The 19,334-nt window shown below is 40.2% G+C and overlaps 1 pseudogene; it reads right to left on the bottom strand.

The window, feature by feature from the left end:
• Positions 1-9,408, bottom strand: part of LOC101696516 (AT-rich interactive domain-containing protein 1A pseudogene) — a 43,239-nt pseudogene extending 33,831 nt beyond the window's left edge.
• Positions 9,409-19,334: the final 9,926 nt, after the last annotated feature.

Below are 19,334 nucleotides of genomic sequence, written 5' to 3' on the forward strand. Positions count from 1 at the left end.
CTGGAAAAAATGAAATCAGAAATAATTTCTCAGATATCAGGAGAAATTGTGCTCCTAGTGCAAGACATGTTTAATAAATCTATAGAGGAGCTGAGGACCATGATGGAATCCCCACATAGGAAACAAATGGAACCCATAATACAGATGCAAATAGATTTCCAGGAGATGAAAAACTCCATTGAAAGTCTACAGAGCAGAATGAGCCAATGTGAGGACAGAATTTCAGATATAGAAGATAAGATTGCAATTAATGACCAGGAAAAGAAAAATTGTTTCAAAATTATAAGGGAACACAAGAAATCAATCCAGCAGCTTCTAGATGATGCAAAGAAGAATAACATAAGACTGATTGGAGTCAATGAAGAAACAGGAGACAGTGCAGATGACATAAAAAATCTCTTCACAGAAGTAAAGGCAGAAAACTTCCCAAGGAGGGGAAAAGAACTTGACATACAGATAAGTGAGGCACATAGGACTCCAACGAGCCTTGATCAAAAAAAAGTACACATAGGCATATAATTGTTAAGATTCTGGAAACTCAACAGAAGAACAAAGTTTTCCAAGCAGTCAGAGAAAAGAAACAAATCACATACAAAGGAAAGCCCATCAGAATCACAGCAGACTTCTCAACACAAACCATCAAGGTAAGAAGAGCTTGGAGTGACATCTTCCAAGCCCTAAAAGAAAACAGCCTCCAACCCAGATTGATGTACCCTCCAAAACTATCTTTCAAAAATGATGGAGAAACAAGATACTTTCCTGACAAAGAGCACCATAGGAACTTCGTGAATACCAAACCAGCACTCCAAAAAAATTGTACACAATATCCTAGGAATAGACATTGAAGATCACAACCCCAGTAAGCAAAGCAGAATGAACCCATCTGGCATGACAAGAAATTAAATGTAAAGGAGGAGAACCCAACAAAAAGAAAAAGTCATGGCAATGATAAGTCAATACATTTCAGTTATAACCATCAATGATAATGGTGTCAATTCACCAATTAAAAGAAACAGACTGGCAGAATGGGTCAAGAAGCAAAATCCAACAATATGCTGCATACAAGAAACACACTTAATTCAAAAGGAAACTCATAGACTGAAAGTTAAAGGGTGGAAAACAATACTGCATGCGACAGGAACCCGAAAAAAAGCAGGAGTAGCTATCCTCTTGGCAGATCAAGTAGATTTCAAACCAACACTGATTAAGAGAGATGAAGAAGGACACTACATCCTTGTAAAGGGAACAATCCAAGAGGAAGAGATGGCAATCATAAATATGTATGCACCACCAAACCCTAGTGTGCCCAACTATATAAAACAAATACTAACGGACATGAAAAGTCATATATGCACTAACACAATTGTAGTGGGGGAACTCAGCACCCCACTGTCACGAATAGATAAATCAACTAGACGAAAAATAAGTAATGAAATACTAGAACTCAATCGAACTCTTGAACAAATGAACTTAACAGATGTTTACAGAGTCTTCCACCCCACAAAATCAGAATACACATTCTTCTCAGCTGCACATGGGTCATTCTGCAAAATAGAACACATACTTGCTCATAGAAAATGTTAAAGTAAGTGCAAAGGAATTGAAGTTATCCCCTGTATATTATCAGACCATAGTGGGATGAAATTGGAGACCCATAGCAAAAGAAACTTGAAAAATTTCATAAACACGTGGAAATTGAACAACACAGTTCTGAATAACCAATGGGTCACAGAGGAAATTAAAGAAGAAATCAGACAGTTCCTTCAATTAAATGACAAGGACAATACAACATATCAGAATCTATGGGACACAATGAAAGCAGTCTTATGAGGGAAATTCATAGCATTGAAAACACATATAAGGAAAACAGAATGAGCCCAATTAAACAACCTGATGCTGAACCTCAAGCTTCTAGAAAAGGAAGAGCAGGACAAACGCAAAGCTCATACAAGGGAGGAAATTATAAAGATCAGAGGAGAAATCAATGCAATGGAGACTAAGAGAATGATACAAAAAATAAATGAAGCCAAGAGTTGGTTCTTTGAAAGAATAAACTAAATTAAAAAACCCTTAGCCAACCTTATCAGAAAAAGGAAAGAAAAGGCCCATATCCATGCAATTAGGAATTAAAAGGGTGAAATTACAACAGACCTAGCAGAAATCCAGAGAATCATCAATAACTACTTCAGGAACCTATATGCCAATGAGATGGACAACACAGAAGAAATGGACAGATTCCTAGATACATATGAATTACCAAAGTTGAACGAAGAAGACCTAAAAATTCTAAACAACCCAATATCAACCAATGAAATGGAAAATGTAATTAAAAACTTATCAACTAAGAAAAGCCCGGGCCCTGATGGCTTTGCTGCTGAATTCTACAAGACATTTAAAGCGGAACTACTGCCACTACTTGTTTAAACTCTTCAATGAAATTGAAAGGGAAGCAATACTCCCAAATTCATTCCTGGAAGCAAGCATCACCTTGATCCCCAAAGGAGAGAAAGGCCCAACCGAAAAGAAGAACTATAGGCCAATCTCACTAAAGAACATAGATGCAAAAATCCTTAATAAGATAATGGCAAACAGAATGCAGAAGATCATCAAGAAGATCATACACCCTGTTCAAGTGGGATTCATCCCAGGGATTCAGGCATGGTTCAACATGTGCAAATCAATCAATGTAATACACTATATCAATAGAGCCAGGACAAAAAGCATATGATTATCTCCATAGATGCAGAAAAAGCATTTGACAAAATCCAACATGCATTTATGATAAAAACCCTACAAAAAATTGGAATAGATGGTCTCTACCTCAAACTGATAAAAGCCATCTATGAAAAACCAACATCCAATATCATACTAAATGGTCAAAAACTGAAATCCTTCACACTCAAATCAGGAAGAAGACAAGGATGTCCACTATCACCACTCTTGTTCAATATAGTTCTGGAAACATTAGCCACTGCAATTAGAAAAGAGAAAGAAATAAAAGGAATAAAAATAAGAAATGAAGAAGTCAAATTGTCATTATTTGCAGATGACATGATACTCTATATAGAAGACCCCAAGAACTCCACCAAAAGTCTTCTAGACTTAATAACCAAATTCACTCAAGTAGCTGGTTACAAGGTCAACACACAAAAGTCAATAGCTTTCCTCTACACCAATGACAGACTCACTGAGAGAGAAATAGGGCAAACAATTCCTTTCCCAATAGCATCCAAAAAACTGAAATACCTAGGAATCAACCTAACGAAAGAAATCAAAGACCTCTTTTCTGAAAACTATAGCACTCTGAAAAGAGAGATTGAAGATGATATCAGAAAATGGACAGACATCCCTGCTCCTGGGTAGGAAGGATTAATGTAGTGAAAATTACCATACTTCCAAAATTGCTATATAAATTCAATGCAATTGCAATTGAGATCCCAGCAGCCTGCTTCACGGACCTTGAGAAAACAATCCACAAATTCATTTGCAACAAGAAGAGACTCAGAATAGCAAAAGCAATTCTAGGTAACAGAGACATGGCAGGGGGTGTGACAATCCCCAACCTGCAACTACACTACAAAGCTACTGAGATAAAAACAGCATTGTACTGGCAAAGAAACAGACCTGAGGACCAGTGGAACAGATTAGAAGATGCAGAAACAACTCCAGACACACTCAGCCATCTTATCTTTGATAAAGGAGCCAAACACCCTCACTGGAGGAAAGATAGCCTCTTCAATAAATGGTGCTGGAAAAATTGGGTTTCAACTTGCCAGAGATTAAAACTAGACCTATATCTCTCTCCGTGCACTAAACTAAAATCAAAATGGGTTAAAGATCTAAATATTAAAATAAAAGTGCTGCACCGGGCTGGAAGAGAGGCTAGGTAGAACTCTTGAAGACATCGGTATAGGAAAAGATTTTATAAACAAAACCTCAGTTTCCCGTGAACTAGCACAAGCAATCAACAAGTGGGATCTCTTCTTATTAAAAAGCTTCTGCACAGCAAGAGAAACCACCACCAGTGTGAAGAGACAACCCACAATGTGGGAAAATATCTTCACCTGCTTTTCCTCAAAGGCCTACTATCTGGAATCTATAAAGAATGTAGAAAGATCATTCCTCCCAAATTTAAAGACCCAGTCCAAAAATGGGCATCTGAAATGAACAGACATTTCTCAGACAAAGAAGTAGAAATAGCAAATAAATACATGAAAAACTGTTCAACATCACTGGTCTTTCGAGAGATGAAAATGAAAAAAAATGCTGAGATTCCACCTCACTCCAGAAAGAATGGCTGCTGACATGAAATCAACCAATAACAAATTCTGGCGGGGCTGTGGGGAAAGAGGAACCCTGCTCCACTGCTGGTGGGAGTGTAGACTGTTGCAACCACTGTGGAAATCAGTATGGAGATACCTGGAAGAACTAGGAGTGGAAGTCCCATTTGACCCCGCTATTCCAGTGCTGGGGATCTTCCCCAAAGAATTAAAAGTACCACACCACAGTGATATATGTGCACCCATGTTCATATCAGCACAGTTTGTGATAGCTAATGCTTGGAAACAGCCCAAATGCCCATCAACTGGAGACTGGATAAAGAAAATATGGGGTTTTTTAATATACTGGATTACTACTCAGCCATAAAAAATGAGAAATTAGAGACATTTATAGCTTAATGGATGCACATTGAGGCAATACTCTTAAGTGAAACAAATAGGACACACATGTGTAAATACTGAATAGTTTGTCTGGTGTGAGAAACTGAAAGTGTAAATAAGGACTAAAATGTATAATAGGTAATGCAAAATAGGAAGAAAAGGGGCAAAGGGGAAGGAAGTGGGAGGGCTAGGGGAAAAGAAAGAAGGGGATAGAATTAATTTGAGAAAATGGAAAAATAGGAACAAAATCTTTGTAAATATGGAGGAATGGAGGGGTTGAAGGGAGGGCTGGGCAAGGGTGAAAAATAAGAACAAAGAGAGATTGTATAAAGGTGCAAATTTCCAATGATGAATGTCATTATATTGTAAACCTAAAATATACCAATGATTAGAATGAATAATTGATAATGCAAAATAGGAAGCAAAGGTCCAAAGGGGTAGGGGTAGTGGGAGGGGCAGGGGAAATGAAAGAAGGGAAAGGAAAAATGATGAGAAATGGAAAAAATGGAAAGTCTTTGTAAATAGGGCAGGGTGGAGGGGGTGAAGGGAGGGCTAGGAATGGGAAAAAATAAGAACCAAGATGCATTATGTAAAGGTACAATTTCCCAATGAGAAATGTAATTGTGTTGTATACCTAAAATATACCAGTAAAAGAATTTAAGAAAAAAAATGCCAAAGATCTCAATCAGGCATCATGGAAAGTATTCCACAAGGAGCTCCAGCAACCCTGGGAGCTGAGTGAGATTGAAGGTCATGATGCTGTTGTCACCACATAGTAGAACGTTAATGGTGTCTAATGCCCACATTCTCTCTGCCAGGAGCCCAGACTCAAGGGACGCCATTACCTGCGCTGTGCCTCTGGTGTTCCAATGTCTTGTATTGTGAGCCACCTTCTCTGTTTCAACACAGGCTGTGTGGCTTCCACAGAGCCAGGTGGGAAGGTGATATCCCGCCGAATCATTGGGGGCTGCACAGGGTCAGGTGCTATATGTGCGGCAGGTACTGGTGGTCTTGTTTTGTGCATTTTCATCCCAGAGTGCAGGAATGGAGACTTGCTAGCAGAGGTACGATTCTCCATTGGCCAGGGCAGGGTAGTGAGGCTGGATACCTGAGGAATGTGATTCTGCATGGCAGGGGCTGATAGTTAGATGGATGGAGACTTGTCATGGGGGGTACGGGGATAGAGGGACCATATGGAGGCTGGTGTGTGCCATGAGAAGGCCATGGGGCTTCATGGTTGGCCCTCTGATCCGTGTGCAGCATTTCGTCTGTTCAGTTAACACCATGATATGCAGGACCCTGCGGGGCAGAGCTTGTGCTCTCCCTGTTGTCATAATTTTAGGTCATGTCATTACGCCCCTGCCACATGGTGCCCTGTTGAGCAACCTCCACTGATGCCTGTATGGGGCCACTCATCATCTGCGGTGGCATGTTCTACTGGACATTGGAGCCAGGGGGTGCAGAGACATGGTCTCAGCTAAACTGGAATGGAAATTGGTTCTGGGGACCATCTGCTGGTCGGCGCTCAGTAGCAGCAGTGGCAGTAGCAGGATAGGCATTGCCATACTGGTTGTACACATCTTGGTGAGGGGAAGGCTGGGCAGCTTGTTGTTGCCTGGCAGGCTGGGCTGGGGGCAATCGCTGCTGAGGCTGCCCCTGCCCAGTGCTGTATGGCACACTGTACATCTCCCCTTTGTGCCACTTGGCAGGAGGGCCATATATGCCATCCATTGGCCGCTTATAATTTTGCTGCTGCTGCTGATACATTGTGGTCTGCTGGCTGGGGAAGGAACTGCCAGAAGGGGTGCCTTGAGTGGAGAACTGGTTGCCATAGGAATCATGTCGTTGCTGCTGCTGCTGCTGCTGTGGGAGGTAGCGGCTAGGAGAATACATCCCCAAATCTGGGGTGGAAGGCATGAGATTCAGCTGGGGGGCCCCAGTACCCGTGTTTCCCTCAGGTCCTATTCCAGGCTCCGTCCTCACTCTGTCATAAGGACCTCCATAGGGAAAGTGCTGTCATGGTCCCACAGCCACATTTCTGAGTCCAGGGCCAGCAGCACAGCTATAGGGGTTACTCATCCTGCTGCCATTGGGGCCCTGCCCTGAGGACATGAAGGGATCACTCCCTAGAGCTTTCCTTGTGCTGCCATAAGGATCCTTATTTGGCTCGTAGGACATGCGCCCCTCATGTCAGAGATATTCATAATGGGCTGGTACCCAGGGTTTGGAGTCATGGAATTCTGCTTTTGCAATGTGGGGTCACTTCTATCAGGAAAGGTATCCTGGATTCCAACTGAATTGCTCCTCATGCCTGGCAAGGGGGGGATCTGGCTGTGTGGTGTGGATGCTCGAGTTGGTGGCTTCAGGTCTCCTTGTTCTGCCATGGAACTGCTCATTGACTGAGGAGTCTGGGGCCCCTGCATAGACCCCGATCCCGTAGGAGAGGGCGGCTGGATCTTGGGTTGAGACTTCTTGGAATCAGTAGCTGCAAAGATGTCTGGGGGAGGGTCTTCTCCCCATTCAATCTTGCACTCAAAAGCATAGAGACACTGGATATACTGCTTTTTCAAGGAGCTGGCAGCACTGCTCGATGTGCCCACATTGAGGTTGGTTGCAAGTTCCCGTCATTTTTTGTTCTTGTTGACTTGAGTCAATCCACCAATCTCCTTCACAGACACATACAGACAATAGAGGTCCAGAGGCTTCCTACCCACCGCAGGCAGGTTTGTCATGCCCATGGCCTTCTCCCCTGTGAAGGCTAAGTAACGGTCCACCCATATCTTCCTCTCAGACTCTCCACCCAACTCATATAATTTAGTGATCTTCTCGTTGGTGGTAGTAGAGGAACTGGATTTCTTGGATTTGGATTCTGTCTTATGTGTCCCATCTGCCTTGTTATTCATTTTGGTGGCTGGAGTTAACTTGACTTCTCCAAGGCCCATCATCTCTGGGCTGGCTACCATGCCTGCTGAAATGTTGGCCATGGTTCCACCCATGGGATATGGGGGTCCCTGAGGGTTGATCATGCCAGCCATACTATTAATCCCTTGTCCATAGGGAGGTCCAGTTCCCATCATGCCCCCCTGATTCATACTCGGGTTGGCAGCAACATGCATGGAGACATCAGATTCTTGAGTTTTTTGATTCATGCCCCTTGGTGGGGGACACATCCCTGACCCAACCTGAGGTGGCATATTGGCCATGTTAGGGCCATAAGGCCTGTTGCCCATGGAGGTGTGACTCATTTTTTCCAGAGGGAGTGTGCCATAAGGTGGGATGCTAAGCTGCCCATGCATCTGACCTCCAGCACCCATAGGGTTTATGCTTCCAGCCATTTCTGCACTGGGATAGTTGGCACTGGACAAGGCATTATACTTTAGCTGCCTGGGGTAGCCTCCTTGTGGGACCATAGTTCCCCATGGAATTTTGCTGGTAGGAACCCATGCCTGTATGCATCTGTCCTCCGGAAGGCTGACGTGGAGATAAGGCCAAGCTGGGCTGGGGGGAGCTGTACTGGGGCATCTGGGGGTTCCTCTGCATATAACCTCGATCTTGGGCAATGCTTGATTGGTTCATAGAAGCATGATGCTGTCTGACTGGCCACTGGGTGGCCGAGGTGGCATCTGGTTGCCTCGCACTGCAGCAGGTGAAAGTGGTCCTGACTGAATAACACTGGCGGAAGAGCCAACAGGGGATGGGGAGGGGCCTTGGATGCCAGGCAGGTGAGGGGAAGTATGAGGAGAGAAAAGAGACTGAGCTGGATTACTCTGCTCTCCTTAGCTGCTGGAAATCCCTGATGTGCTCACTCCAGGACTCAGAGCTCTTTCTGTTAGAATAGGGAGATCGTCTATTGAACCAGACAGATCAGGCAAGCTGGAGGGTCTTGACTGAAGGCTCAGGTTCATATCTTCCTGCCCTCCTTTACTGGAGGTCATTGAGGGAGCTGATGATGCCTGAGACCCAAATGAATCTCGAGAAAGCTCCTGTGGTGGAGGGAAGTGCTGCTGGGAGTAGGCAGTTTTCTGGGGCTGCTCAGACTGGGGCTGAGGATATGCAGCCTTCTGGGAGAGCATCGAGGATGCTGGCTGCTGAGGTTGCTGCTGCTTGTAGGGAGACTATGTCTGTGGCTGTGAGTAGAGAGGCTGGCTCTGGGGCGCTGCTGTGTTGTAGACTGCTGAGAGGGGTATGGAGTTGGAGACTGCTGATGTGGAGGCTGGGATGGCTGCTGGGAATATGGAGGCTGAGAGGACTGGAGTTGTGGTGGCTGAGACTACGGCTGCTGCTGATATGAAGGTTGGGCTTGAGGGGTCTGGGATGGTGGTTGCTGGGAGTAGGGTGGCTGCTGTTTCTGGGGATGAGGTCTTTGCTGGTTGTAATATGGAGTCTGGCCCTGCTGACCATACCTGCTGGGGCCTTGTTGTCCATAAGGAGGAATCTGCTGTGCATAAGAGAGACCATCCATGGCACTCTGCGCCCGGCTCTGCATGGTCATTGGGTACCACTGTGGAGTCTGGGACTCATATAGGCTGCACTGGATACCCATGTCCTTGCTGCGGTCCTGACAGAGGTCCCTGTTGTTGTGAGTATGGGTTAGTCCCACTGTATGGCTGAGGTCTCATCTTGCCCATCTGATCCATTGGACTGGATGGCTGGGAATGAGGGGGGCAGTGGAGGCTCTGCTCCCCAGGGCCTGGCCCCGCTGTGACTCTCTGCTTTCTGCTGTAGGAGAAAGGAGGAGGGAGGAGGGGCTGATGATGTCATTCTTGATAAGATGGTAAAATACTGAAATGATTTGTGAGTTGATTAAGGCCAGATAAATAACTATATTAAAAGTAGTTAAAAGACTTCCTGTCAACCAAGCCATGGTGAAGTCACTATTGTAGTACTAGTGGGTCCTATTTTTAAGTTTCTACTGTTCCAAACAGTTATTTGTATGTTTTAAGGCACAAGGGAACTTATTCATACAGATTTAATATAGCTGTAGTTAATACCAGGTGAATTATTAAAGAATCAGGACTTGTTAGATGTGTATTTAAGTGGTGAGAGCCAGAAGGTAAGGTCTAGCACCTGAGTATTGTCTTTCTCTGACCCAGGCATGGAGAATGCTACTTAATAGGAAGTATAGGTTTCCTGGTGAAATCTTGAAGCATAAAGAGGGAAACTGTAGATAGAAATGGTAGAAGTTGTGGATATCAAATATTAGAGCTGCTTGAGTGCAAGATTGTTTAATAGTTCACTTTGGGGTAGATAAAATGGAGGTGAGTGTGGGCATAGATTTACAGTGATAGCTAGTATGATTATGCATACTTCCTCTCAAACTACTTCCTCTCTGACACTCATATTTTCTTCCCTATCTTATGATAATAGTCTTAGCATAGGTCCTAGCACCTTTTGTCCTTACTTTCATTAACTTATATTCTCTCATATTTGGAGATGACTCAAAATTTGGTATAGCAATATAAAGATGGCATGATCAAAAACTGGCTGGGGATTTAGCTCAGTGGTTTCACCACCTGCCTCATGAGCGCAAGGTCCCGAGTTCAATCCTCAGTACCAAAAAAAAATCCAAATGACCCTGACTTTGACACTTCAGACTTAAAGCAACCCAACATGACTAAAGGTGAAGATACGATTTTAGATTTATAAAAAAAATCATTGCAATATAGACAATCTGGGAAAGCTGTGAGTAGGCAGCAGTGCCTGTGATCAAAATCTCCAGTATGACATGGAGATTTTAACTTACTATATTTGCAGCATGTCTTAGTCATTTTCCTCACTGCTAGTACAAAATACCAGACACTTGCAACTTAAAGGATGAGAGATTTATTTCAGCTCACATTTTAAAAGTTGCCATCCATGTCCTGCAGGATCAAACACAGAAACTGCATGGTGTAAGAGCCTGGACAGGGGAAACATGCTTAGATCATGATAGCATGAAGCAGGTAGAGGTAAGGAATCTTGGAGGGAGACACAGTCTACCAGATAACATCCATAATGATTTGTCTCTTCTAACAAGACCCCACCTCCTAACTGCAAAGTGAGCTACAATGTGCCCATAATACAATCACCTTCCAAAAGCCCTGCCTATGAGCACATGAGGCTGTTAGGGGACATTTAGATATAAACCATAACAAGGTCCTTAAATTAGTATGAAGTTTTGCTGAAGAAGTTAATGTGCACAACAGCTAAAAGGAGGGACAGTGCCCAGATCCAGGAGTTGATAGCATTGTACCTGGACTGTTTATACCATTCGGGGTACCATAATTTTAAGCGTCATGACTAAATATAGTAAAGAAACCTTGATTTGGTGCATTTCTATTGCTGTCATGCTCTCTTTTGAATCATATTCCTCATCATTTCATTCGTCATCCATTTTTCACTCTCCATTTTTTTCTCCTTTCCTATTTCCCCTTTTTGAAGGTTGCACCTGTTCCTTAGTTAACACTCTTGAAGAAAATTTGTGCCCTAAGAAGTGACAATTTTTCCATAAGGAACCCATCTAGCACATGAAGCAAATGAGTCTTCATTTACCCAAGCTAAAATGCAAGGGTGTCAGCTATATTGTCTTGAAAGCCAGGGAGATGACAGCCAATGCTTTATGATGGGGCCCTGCCTTGGAGCTGCAATGCCAGATGCCTTATCATCCCTCTTACTTTGGGTGATGAAAAAGAGGTATAATGGTGGCCTTTTGCTATGTGGTAGTGTTTGGGCACTTGGGTTCATACACTCAGGTTCATCTGCTTGCTGCTGACCAAATCAAGGTAGGCCCTGTATTTAGACAAAAACAAAAAAAGAACTTATTCAAAGCAAGCTCTGAGGATATGGAGGGGCCTATTTGCATCAAATCACCATCTCACTGTGTATATGTGGGCAAAGACGTTTTTATAGTAAGGAATGCAGGAGAGAGGGAGCACAGAGAGATAATGCATATCTCCAAAATTGCCTTATCACTTTTAGCCATCTTCATCTCATTGTCCTCTTTCTTTTGAAAAGGAAACTGGGCTCCAGACTTTCTGATGTCAGTGCCTGTATATTCTGTTCATTTATTTGGGCTGAAGAGAGGTTAGAGAAGCTGTTTGTACCCTAGGCCTCAGGAAGCCACTTGTCTCTAAAGGAAAAAAAACTTTAACATTTAAAGTTCCATTTTGCAGTGCCTGTTACAGTAGTAGTAGTTGTCTTCTTGTGAGCAGGACAGGATCCTCTCCTCAATGCTAGTAACTAGGTTGAGACAGGAGGATTGTTATAGCAACAATAATGCTTCATATCTACTGAGTCCTTACCATGTGCCAGAGATTCCCATATATTATCGAATTTAATTTTTATAATAGCTCAATACAGAGATCTTAATATTTCTATTTTGTAGTTTAGGAAACAGAATTTCAGAGAAGTTTCATGATGTGGCAAAGGCCACACAATGATCTGGTAAAAGAATATGGACTAGAACCCATATCTGTCCAGTAACAGAGCTTTTGTTCTTAATCATACGCTATTTAACCTAAGTGTCAACTAGATATACTAGAATAATCCTAGGAGTCTATATCAGTTAGGGTTCATGAGAGGTACAGATTTACAGATATAATATAATATAAAAATGTGATACATAGTGGTTTTACTAAGTAGGCTTACAATGGCCACCTGCAGAATCGAGGGTGGAAGAATACAAAATGGATGTCTGTAAGCAGGAGAGCTGTAGGATCCAGTTGAAGGTCGAAGGCCTAGAGCTCACTGCAGAGTCCAGTGTCAGTCTGGGTCTGTGTTGGAAGGCTGTAAAAGTCTGCAGTAGAAGCCTAAAGGAACTGGAGGCAATCATCCAAAGACAATGGTGAAGACTAGAGCTCTTCCAAACAGGCAAAATGTAAGACTCCCTTCTTTCCCTTTTCATTCCATCCAGGCTACAAGCCTATTGGTTAGTACAGACTGTATCTGGCGTGGGCCTTTCCTCCTCAGTTTGCTGCCTGCATGTCATCATCCACAGACGCATACAGAGCTGTACTCCACTAATCTGCTAGGCATTTTTAATCCATTCAGGTAGATATATTGCAATTAACTATCACAGAGTCCCTAAAGAAGTTTGTGCCAATGTTAATGGTTTGAATTATGTAATTTTTCTGTGGATATAAAACATGATAATATTTGGAAAATCTAGTTAACATACAAAAATTCTCTGTATTTTTCTAAATTTTGCAAGAAATTTGTTAAAGTTAAAAAATTGAAAATAAAAAATGTGGTTCCAGTTAGGTTTGGAAGGTTATAAATACTGTGGAATATGATAGCATGAGGTTTGAGCACATCTTTAGGTTTCTACTTCCCCTTTTCAATGACAGGATGTATGTATTTGAAAATGTGTGGTCTTTGAAATCAGACATGGGTCCAAATTCTTGCTCCAATAATCTAGTAGAATTTTGAGCAATTTCTCCAAATTCTCTGAGCTTTAATTTACTGGTGTAATAGTGGTAATAAAAATATACACCTACTGGTATGTATTATTTAGACTGACTTTACTATTTTTCTGAAAATGAAAGATGCTGATTATTAAAATATTCAAAACAATAAACTTCCCTTTTAGGACTACTTTGTGTCCCATAGGTTCTGGAATGTTATACTGACATTGTTGTTTGCTTTTAGAAATTGTTTAATTTCTTCCTTGATTTCATCTATGACCCATTGCATGTTCAGGAACATTTTATTAGATTTCCAGGTGTTTTAAAAATTTCTGTGATTTAAAATTCTTCTGTGATTGGTTTCTAGTTTCATTGTAAATGGGGGGTGGTTTCCATTCTTTAATATTTATTTAAGCAGGTTTCGTGGACTCATGTGGTCTATTTTGGAGAAAGTTTTGTGTGCTACAGAGAAGAATGTGTTCTCTTTTGTAGTAGGGTAGGATACTCTGTAGATATCTATTAGTTCCATATGTTCAAGGCTGTGATTAAGCTCTAATATTTCTTTATTTTTTATATGGTTGATCTATCTCTTTGCAAAAGTATCTCTTTGAGGTCATCCACTATTGTTGTGTTAGTGGTTTTTCCATCTTTTATGTCCAGCAGTATTTGTTTTATGAAGCTAGGTGATCCAATATTAATTGCATATATATTTACAAGTGTTATCCTTTTATGTTAGATTATTCCCTTAGCTAGTACATAGTGACCTTCTTTGTTTTTTTCTGATTGCTTTAGTATGTAATTTAAATTTTCTGAGAGTAAAATTGCTACCCCAGCTTGTTTATAGGGTCCTGGTGCCTGAAATACTATGTTCCAGCCTTTGATTTTTAGTCTATGGATATCTTTTTGGATTAAGTGAGTTTCTTAAATGCAACAGATTATTAGATTCTATTTTTTGATCCAGTCTGCTAATCTATGTCTTTTAATGGGGGGGGTTGAGGCCATTAACATTGACAGTTATTACTGAGAGGTGTTGATTAATTCCTATCATTGTGTTCTTTCTCTGTTGATGACTCTTGTTTTTCTTTTCCTGTTTTTGTTTATCTACTCACCTTGTTTGATGTAGTCATTCCATCTCAATCTTTGGCCTCTTTTAACTTCAGCAAATCTGTCTAGGATATTTTTGAGTGTTTTGTGGAGTGCTGCTTTAGTAGTCATAAACCTCTTGAGACTCCATCTCTTTTGAAAGAAAGTTTCAGGGATACATTAATCTGGGTTGGAAACTGTCTGCTTTTAAGACTTTAATTTCCTCAGGTATATATCAAGGAGTGGTATAGAAAGATCATATGGTAGTTCTATTTTTAGTTTCTTAAGGATGCTCCATACCAATTTACATTCCCATCAACAGTGTAAGAGTCCCTATTTGCCACGTCCTTAGCAGCATTTGTTTTTTTTTTTTTTGTATTATTCATGATAGCTATTTAACTAGGGTGTGGTGGAACTGGCCATTTGTACTTCCTTTGAGAGCATCTGTTCCATTCATTTGTCCACTTATTCATTGGATTATTTGTTCTTTCATTGTGAAGTTTATGAGCTCCTTATGTACTTTGGATATTAATCCTCCATTAGAAGAGCAGCTGACAAAGATTTTCTCCTATTCTGTAGGATGTCTCTTCATTGGGTTGTTTTCATTGCTGTGCAGAAGCTTTTAAATTTGATACAATTCTATTTATTGATTCTTGCTATTACTCACTGAGCTATTGGGAGCCTACTACAGTTGCTGCTTGTGCCCACATCTTTAAGTATTTCCCCTGTGTTTCAGATTTTCAGGTCTTACATTTAGGTATTTGATCCATTTTTAGTTGATTTCTGTACAGATTTAAGTGAAGAGATCATTTTGATCATGTATATGTGGCTATCCAATTTTCCCAGCACTATTTACTGAAAAGACTCTTTTTCATCAGGTTTTAGCCAGTTTGGCAAAAATTATATGGTTGTAGCTGTGTGGATGTATTTCTGTGTCCTCTACCCTATTCCACTGGTCTACATGTCTATTTTTACAGCAATTCCATGCTGTTTTTGTTATTATGGGTGTGTAGTGTATTTTGAAATTGCATATTGTGATACTTCCAGCATTGCTCTTTTAGTTTGGGATTACTTTGGGTATTCTAGATCTTTTGTCCTTCTACATGAATTTTACAATTTTTTAAAAATTATTTGAAGAGTATCCTTTATATTTTGATGGGGATTACATTGAATGTATTAAATGATAATATGACCATTTTAACAATAAAAGCTGTGCCAGTCCATGAACATGGGAAGTCTGTCCATCTTCTAGCATCTTTTTCAATGATCTTTCTTTGGTGCTTTGTAATTGTCATTGTAGAGATCTTTTACTCCCTTGGTGAGGTTTACTCCTCAGTAATTTATTTTATTTTTTTGAATCTATTGTGAATAACATTGTTTTGCTGATGTTTTTCTTTCTTTTTTTTTTTTTTCTTTTTTTTGTGCTGGTGTTCGAACTCAGGACCTTGCACTTGCGTGGCAGGTGGCTGCACCACTGAGCTAAATCCACAGCCTGAGTGCGGGTGTCATTCTTAATAGGTTCATTATTGGTAAACAGAAAATCTATTAATTTTTTACACTGATATTCCATCCTGTTGCTTTGCTGAATATGTTTAGGAGATCTAAAAGTCTTCTGGAAGAGTCTTTAGGGCTTTCTACACATAGGATCATATTATCTGCTAGTGGAAATATTTCAACTTCTTCCTTACATGTTTGTTTTCATTTTATTTTATTGTTTTGCTTAATTGCTGAGGCTGCAATTTCAAGTACTATATTGAATAAGAGTATTGAGAGTGGATAAGCTTTGTCTTGTATCTTATTTTAGAGGAGACATTTTTAGTTTATCCCAATTCTGAATGATGTTGGCTGTGGATATCTCATATGTAGAATTTATTATGTTGAGATAAGATCATTCTATATTCAGTTTCCTCAGGGATTTTATCACAAAGTATGTTGAATTTTGTCAAAGCCTTTTACTGAATTTATTGAGATTGTGTGATTTTTTAAATTTTATTTTATTTTATTTTTTAAATTTAATTTTATTGGTTCATTTTACATATTCAATATAATGACATTCACATTCATCATTGGAAATTTGCACCTTTACATAATCTCTCTTGGTTCTTAATTTTTCCCCCTTCCCCTGCGCTCCCTTCAACCCTTCTATCCCTCCCTATTTACAAAGACTTTGTTTCCATTTTTTCATTTTCTCATATTAATTCCATACCCTTCATTCCTTTCCCCCACCCCTCCCACTTCCCCTTCCCCTTTGACCTCTTCTATTTCACATTATCTATTATACCTTTTAGTCCTTATTTACACTTTCAGTTTTTCACACTAGAGAAACTATTCGGGATTTACACATGTGTATCTTATTTATTTCACTGAAGAGTATTACCTCAATGTGCATCCATTTAGCCGTACATATGTCTAATTTCTCTTTTTTTTATGGCTGAGTAGTACTCCATTTTATTAAAAAAAAACACCACATTTTCTTTATCCATTCTGCAAGTGATGGGCATTTGAGCTGTTTCCAAGTTTAAGTTATTACAAACTGTACTGCTATGAACATGGGTGCACATATATCACCGTGGCATGATTCTTTTAATTCTTTGGGGAAGATACCCAGCAGGGGAATAGCTGGGTCAAATGGGACTTCCAGTCCTAGTTCTTTGAGGTATCTGCATACTGATTTCCACAGTGGTTGTATCAGTGTAAACTCCCACCAGGAGTGGAGTAGTGTTCCTCTTTCGCCAGACCCCAGACACCATTTATTATTGGTTGATTTCATGATAGCAGCCATTCTTTCTGGGGTGAGGTGGAATCTCAGCATTGTTTTCATTTGCATATCTTGAATGATCAGTGATGTTGAACATTTTTCATGTTTATTTGCTATTTTGACTTCTTTGTCTGAGAAATGTCTGTTCATTTCAGATGCCCATTTTTGGATTGAGTCTTTAAATTTGGGAGGTCTGATTTTTTTAAGTTCTTTAAAGATTCAAGATCGTAGACCTTTGTCTGAGGAACAGCAGGTGAAAAATTCTTCCCACATTGTGGGTTGTCTCTTCACTCTGTTGGTGGTTTCTCTTGCTGTGCAGAAGTTTTAATAAGAAGAGATCTCACTTGTTGATTGTTTGTGCAAGTTCACAGGCAACTGAGGTTTTGTTCATAAAATCTTTTCCTACACCAATGTCTTCAAAAGTTCTACCTAACCTCTCTTCCAGCCATTGCAGCGTTTCTGTTTTAATATTTAGATCTTTAATCCATTTTGATTTTAGTTTAGTGCATGGCGAGAGATATAAGTCTAGTGTTAATCTTTGGCAAGCTGAAACCCACTTTTTCTAGCACCATTTATTAAAGAGGCTATCTTTCTTCCATTGAGGGTGTTTGTCTCCTTTGTCAAAGATGAGGTGACTGAGTGTGTCTGGAATTGTTTTTGCATCTTCTAATCTGTTCCACTGGTCCTCAGGTCTGTTTCTTTGCCAGTACCATGCTGTTTTTATCACAGTAGCTTTGTAGTACAGTTTCACATTGGGGTTGTAATACCCCCTGCCATGTCTCTGTTACCTAGAATTGCTTTTGCTATTCTGAGTCTCTTCTTGTTCCAAGTGAATTTGGAGATTGTTTTCTCAAGGTCCGTGGAATATGCTCCTGGGATTTCAATTGGGATTGCATTGAATCTATATAGCAGTTTTGGAAATATGGCCATTTTCACTGTGTTGATTCTTCCTATCCAGGAGCATGGGATGTCTTTCCATTTTGGCATATCATCTTCAATCTTGCTTTTCAGAGTGCTGTAGTTTTCAGAGAAGAGGTCTTTGATTTATTTTGTTAGACTGATTCATAAGTATTTCAGTTTTTGAATGCTATTGTGAGAGGAATTGTTTGCCCTGTTCTCTCTCGGTGAATATGTTGTTCATGTAGAGGAAAACTATTGATTACTGTGTGTTGACCTTGTATGCAGTTACTTACTGAATTTGGTTATTAAGTCTAGAAGACTTTTGGTGGAGTTCTTGGGGTCTTCTATATACAGTATCATGTCAGCTGCAAATAATGACAACTTGAATTCTTCGTTTCCTATCTTTATTCCTTTTATTTCTTTCTCTTGTCTAATTGGCTAATGTTTCCAAATATTGAGCAGGAGTGGTAATAGAGGACACCTTTGTCTTGTTCCTATTTTTAGTGTGAAGGATTTCAGTTTTTGCCCATTTAGTATGATATTGGCTATTGGTTTTTCATGGATGGCTTTTATCAGATTGAGGTAGAGACCATCTATTCTAATTTTTTGTAGGGTTTTTTTTTATCATAAATGCATGTTGGATTTTGTAAAATGCTTTTTCTGCATCTATGGAGATAATCATATAGCTTTTGTCCTTGGCTCTATTAATATAGTGTGTTACATTTATTGATTTGCATATGTTGAACCATCCCTGCATCCCTGGGATGAATCCCACTTGATCAGGGTGTATGATCTTCTTGATGATCTTCTGCATTCTGTTTGCCAGTATCTTATTAAGGATTTTTGCATCTATGTTCAATAGTGAGATTGGTTTATAGTTCTCTTTTTCAGTTGGGTCTTTCTCTGTTTTGGGGATCAAGGTGATGCTTGCTTCCAGGAATGAATTTGGGAGTATTGCTTCCCTTTCAATTTCATTGAAGACTTTAAACAGTAGTGGCAGTAGTTCCTCTCTAAATGTCTTGTAGAATTCAGCAGTGAAGGCTTCAGGATCCTCATTTTTCTTAGTTGGTAAGTTTTTAATGACATTTTCAATTTCATTGGTTGATATTGGGTTGATATTGAGTTTTTAGTTCTTCTTCATTCAACTTTGGTAATTCAAATATACCTAGGAATCTGTCCATTTTTTCTGTGTTTTCCATCTTATTGGAGTATAGGTTCTCAAAGTAGGTATTGACGATCCTCTGTATTTCTGTTGGGTCCATTGTAATTTCATCCTTTTCATTCCTGATTGGATGGATTTGGGCCTTTTCTTTCCTTCTCCTGACAAGTATGGCAAAGGGTTTGTCAATTTTGTTTATTCTTTTGAAGAACCAACTCTTGGCTTCATTAATTTTTTGTATCATTTTCTTAGTCTCCATTGCATTGATTTCTGCTCTGATCTTCATAATTTCCTCCCTGTATGAGCTTTGGGTTTGTCCTGCTCTTCCTTTTCTAGAAGCTTGAGGTTCAGCATCAGGTTGTTTAATTAAGCTCGCTCTGTTTTCCTAATAG

This window comes from Heterocephalus glaber, unplaced genomic scaffold (assembly GCF_053883595.1).
Source record: "Heterocephalus glaber isolate CG9 unplaced genomic scaffold, H.glaber_assembly_v1.0 deba00001613, whole genome shotgun sequence".
Taxonomy (NCBI): domain Eukaryota; kingdom Metazoa; phylum Chordata; class Mammalia; order Rodentia; family Bathyergidae; genus Heterocephalus; species Heterocephalus glaber.